This window comes from Pseudophryne corroboree, chromosome 6 (assembly GCF_028390025.1).
Source record: "Pseudophryne corroboree isolate aPseCor3 chromosome 6, aPseCor3.hap2, whole genome shotgun sequence".
NCBI lineage: Eukaryota > Metazoa > Chordata > Amphibia > Anura > Myobatrachidae > Pseudophryne > Pseudophryne corroboree.
Genome location: NC_086449.1, coordinates 360,931,444 through 360,937,188, shown reverse-complemented (window position 1 = coordinate 360,937,188; position 5,745 = coordinate 360,931,444).

The window sequence follows — 5,745 nt, the reverse complement described above, 5'->3', positions numbered from 1 at the left end:
CCCACTAAATTACCTGTTGGATTCCACAGATGTGGGAAAGAGAGATGTGAGACTTGTAAATATATGGACAAAAAGTCAGTTGATATAATATCTTTTGTCACAAAGGAGAGGTATGATATAAAGGATCTTCTTAATTGCAGCTCCAGTTATGTTATATATGTGTTGACCTGTGGTTGCGGAAAACAATATGTAGGACGCACCACAAGGTCATTACATATAAGGTTTATGGAACATAAACGTAATATTAATAACAAGGTTAAATCACATTGTTTATCAAACCATATATCCAGTTGTCCTTATGGTACGTGTGATAAAATTAAAATTAAAGGCATCGAACAGATTAGTGGTACACAGAGAAGTGGTGATCGCTTTAATAGGTTATGTAGGCGTGAAGCCTTCTGGATCTTTAGACTATGCACATTGAAACTAGTGATGAGCGGATTCGGTTTTACTCGGTTTTACTCGGTTTTACTCGGTTCTCAAAACGGCATCTTATTGGCTCACGGATGTCACGTGTTTTGGATAGCCAATAAGATGCCGTTTTGAGAACCGAGTAAAACCGAGTAAAACCGAACCTCGCTCATCACTAATTGAAACCACAGGGACTGAATGACACAGTTGAGTTGAATAATATATGATAGTAGGCAAATACTAAGTTTCGCATTAATTATTATATTTAATTATTATTGAGATATCTGAATTGTATATGTATATGTTTTGGTTGCATAAATTCAGGTTGATATGCATGTGCACCGTTAATAGATTAATAGATTATTAAATTAGTAGGTTATTAAATTAATGGATATCAGCGGTATAGAAAAAAAGTTCTGGGATGTATACAATATATGTCTAGTTTTTAAATAATTATATTGTGTTTAAACAAATACATGAACACTATTTTGATTAATGATGAAAGGTACAATTAAAAGTCAGATATGTATATGCTTCAGTAACACAATCAGGAAGCATCCCTATAATGATATAAAGTGGAATGCATGAATGGAACGCATACAGCGCGCTTGCGTAAGTGTGACTAATCACCTGATAACGATTAAGATTGAAGAGATGAACCGCATGAGTGGAACGCACGTTGTGCGCATGCGCGCACTACGGAACCAGGAAGTAGTAACATCACCGGTTTCCGTATAAATAGCGGTCTCGTAGGAATGTACCGTCATTCATTATTCTTTGGAAGAAGCCGCCGATCTGCACACAGGCGGAGAAACGCGTAAGAGGAGTGCTAACCACGGCGGAGATCTGTTATCCAACACTTGCACGTGAGGACCGGAGTGGTAATTATTAAGAGTGAGACGTCACTCCACAAATTGGTTTCCTGGTCTGAAGACACGTTGTGTTGGTTCTAATTATAAGCGTGGCCACGCTGGACTGTGGAGTTTAAATATTCTCTGGAAAGAGATCACTCAGAAACCATCATTAATCATCTTTTCCACTAACCATCTGCATGCATGCTTTGAATCTTTACCATCTTCTAAGCTTATTTTCCTCATCTGGCAAATGCTATGAACTAACAGTTGAATATTACTATATGACATTAATTGAGCTTTTTTAACATCTTTGAGCCCGTTTCCATCTGGCAAATGTCATGAACTGGCAGCTAATCATTGCTCTATGATTATATAGGAGCTTCTAACATCTCTAAGCTTTTTTTCTGTCTTTATTTGGCAAATATAAATGTGAGGAACTCTGTTGACTAATACTGCAGTAATTAAGTTGATTAATTGAGAAGTGGCCACGGGGATAAATATAAATATAATTTTAAAGGTATTTTTTAATACACTGGCCGTGTGATTAATGTTATATGTGTAATGTCTATTAAATGTTTCATGTTTTAAATGTATACTGATCTGGACAGCGCTTCATTTATCTTTTTGTTAACTCCAAAACAGTGCAATTGAGGGCTAGAGGAAATGGTTGTAGATCATGAAGTTGTGGCCCTGTCGTCTGCAGCGGCTCCATGCCATTATTGTGGTGTTGACATTATGAATATTAGCATTATTATTACCCTTTTTCTCTTACGTCCTAGAGGATGCTGGGGACTCCGTAAGGACCATGGGGATAGACGGGCTCCGCAGGAGACATGGGCACTTTAAGAAAGACTTTAAATCTGGTGTGCACTGGCTCCTCCCTCTATTCCCCTCCCCCAGTTTGATACAGTGCCCAGAGGAGATGGGTGCACTTCAGGGAGCTCTCATGAGCTTCCTGACAGAAAGTATATTTGTTAGGTTTTTTATTTTCAGGGAGCCTGCTGGCAACAGACTTCCTGCATCGAGGGACTGAGGGGAGAGAAGCAGACCTACTTCTGTGAGTTTCAAGGCTCTGCTTCTTAGGCTACTGGACACTATTAGCTCCAGAGTGAGTCAGAACACAGGTCTCGTCCCGGAGCCACGCCGCCGTCCTCCTCACAGAGCCGGAAGATAGAAGCCGGGTGAGTATGAGAAGAAAAGAAGACTTCAGAGGCGGCAGAAGACTTCATGATCTTCACTGAGGTAACGCACAGCAGTGCAGCTGTGCGCCATTGCTCCCACACACCTCACACGCGGCAGTCACTGTAAGGGTGCAGGGCGCAGGGGGGGGCGCCCTGGGCAGCAATATAAACCTCATTTCTGGCAAAAGAGATATATATACAGCTAGGCACTGTATATATAAAGAGCCCCCGCCAGTTTTTATTGTATTTAAGCGGGACAGAAGCCTGCCGCCGAGGGGGCGGGGCTTCTCCCTCAGCACTCACCAGCGCCATTTTCTCCACAGCACAGCTGAGAGGAAGCTCCCCGGACTCTACCCTGCTTATCCACGGTGAAAGGGGGTTTCAGAGAAGAGGGGGGCTCATAATTGGCAGCAAATGATAGTATTACAGCGCTACTGGGTAAACACATTGTGTGTTTTTCCTGGGGTATTAGCACTGGGTGTGTGCTGGCATACTCTCTCTGTCTCTCCAAAGGGCCTTGTGGGGGAACTGTCTTCAGATAAGAGGATTCCCTGAGTGTGTGGTGTGTCGGTACGTGTGTGTCGACATGTCTGAGGTAAAAGTCTCTTCTAAGGAGGAGATGGAGCAAATGTGTGTGTGTGTGTGTGTGGTGTCTCCGTCGACAATGCCGACACCTGACAGGATATGTGGAATTAAGTGCTGAGGTAAATTTATTGCACAAAAGATTAGAGAACAGACAGGGAATCTGCCCATGTCTGTCCCTATGTCGCAGGGACCTTCAGAGTCTCAAAACGCCCACTATCCAAAATAATAGACACTGATACCGACACGGAGTCTGACTCCAGTGTCGACTACGATGATGCAAAGTTACAGCCAAAACTGGCAGAAAAGTATTCAATATATGATTATTGTAATAAAAGTTGTTTTGCATATCACTGATGACCCATCTGTCCCTGACACGAGGGTACACATGTTTAAGGGGAAGAAAGATGACATAACATTTCCCCCCTCTCATGAACCAAATGAATTGTGTGAAAAAAGAGCGGGAATCTCCAGACAAGAAACTGCAGTTTCCCAAAAGAATTCTCATGGCGTATCCTTTCCCTGCTAGGGCCAGGATACGATGGGAATCCTCCCCTAGGGTGGACAAGGCGTTGACACGTTTCCCCAAAAGGTAGCGCTGACATACCAAGATACAGCTACCCTCAGGGATCCTGCAGATAGCATGCAGAAAAGTACTTTGAAGTCCATTTACACACATTCTGGTACACTACTCAGACCGGCGATTGTGTCGGCAGGGGTTTATAGCACTGTAGCAGCGTGGACAGATACCTTATCAGCGGAGATTGAAATCTTAGATAAGGATACCATGTTATTGACCCTAGGATATATAAAAGATGCTGTCTTATATATAAGACATGCTCAAAGAGACATTGGTCTACTGGGTTATAGAGTCAACGCTATGTCGATTTCTGCTAGACGTGTCCTGTGGAACATGCACTGGACAGGTGATGCTGACTAAAAGAGGCATATGGAGGTTTTACCTTACAAGGGTGAGGAATTGTGTGGAGAAGGGCTCTCGGACCTGGTCTCCACAGCTATAGCTGGTAAATCTGATCTTTTGCCTTATATTCCCTCACAGCCTAAGAAAGCACGACATTATCAAATGCAGTCCTTTCGGTCGCAGAAAAACAAGAAAGTACGAGGAGCGTCCTTTCTTACCAGAGGTAAGGATGCAGGGCACAGCTAGTTCCCAGGAACAGAAGTCCTCCCCGGCCTCTACTAAATCCACCGCATGACGCTGGGGCTCCGCTAAGGGAGTCCGCCTCAGTGGGAGCACGTCTTCGACTCTTCAGCCACATCTGAGTTCACTCACAGGTGGATCCCTGGGCAATAGAAATTGTTTCTCAGGGTTACAAGCTGGAATTCGAAGAGGTGCCTCGCCGGTTTTCCTTATCGGCCCTACCGGCTTCTCCCCCAGAAAGGGAGATAATATTAAATACAATTCACACTTTGTATCTCCAACAGGTGGTGCTCAAGGTTCCCCTCCTTCAACAAGGAAGGGGATATTACTCAACCTTGGCTGTAGTCCCGAAACCAGACGGTTCGGTCAGACCTTTTTTAAAATTAAAATCTCTGAACCTATACTTGAAAAGGTTCAAATTCAAAGTAGAATCGCTCAGAGCAATCATCGCCAGCCAGGAAGAGGGGGGATTTTATGATGTATCTAGACATAAAGGCTGCATACCTTCATGTTCCCATTTATCCACCCCATCAGGCGTACCTGAGAATTACGGTACAGTATTGTAATTACCAATTTCAGGGTAATTGGCGGAAATGATGGTGCTCCTACGCAAGCAAGGAGTCACAATTATCCCATACTTGGACGATCTCCTAATAAGGGCGAGATCAAAAGAGCAGTTGTTGAACAGCGTGTCACTTTCGCTGAAGGTGTCACAGCAACTCGGCTGGATTCTCAATATCCCGAAGTCACAGTTGGTTCCTATGACTCGTCTGCCCTTCTTGGGTATGATTCTGAATACGGACCAGAAATGGGTTTATCTTCCGATAGAGAAGGCCCAGGAACTAATGACTCTGGTAAAACACCTATTAAAGCCAAAACAGGTGTCAGTGCATCACTGCACTCGGGTCCTGGGAAAGATGGTGGCATCTTACGGGGCCATTCCCTTCGGCAGGTTCCATGCGAGGACTTTCCAATGGGATCTACGGAACAAGTGGTCTGGATCACATCTACAGATGCATCAGTTAATCACCCTGTCCCCTAGGGCCAGGGTGTCTCTCCTATGGTGGCTGCAGAGTGCTCACCTTCTGCAGGGTCGCAGGTTCGCCATATAGGACTGGATTCTGGTAGCCACGGACGCGAGCCTCCGAGGTGGGGGAGCAGTCACACAGGGAAGAAACTTCCAAGGTCTTTGGGTCAAGTTAAAAAACTTGTATTCAAATCAACATCCTAGAGCTGAGGGCCATATACAACGCCCTTCGGCAAGCGGAAACATTGCTTCGCGACCTACCGGTTCTGATCCAGTCAGACAACATCACCGCAGTGGCTCATGTAAACCGCCAAGGCGGCACAAAGAGCAGAGTGGAAATGGCAGAAGCCACCAGGATTCTCCGCAGGGCGAAAAATCATGTAAGTGCATTTTCAGCTGTTCATTCCGGGAGTGGACAGCTGAGAAGCAGACTTCCTCAGCAAACACGACCTGCATCCAAGAGAGCACTTCTTTAGGAAGCCTTCGCACAGATTGCAAGTCAGTGGGAACTGCCACAGATAGACATGA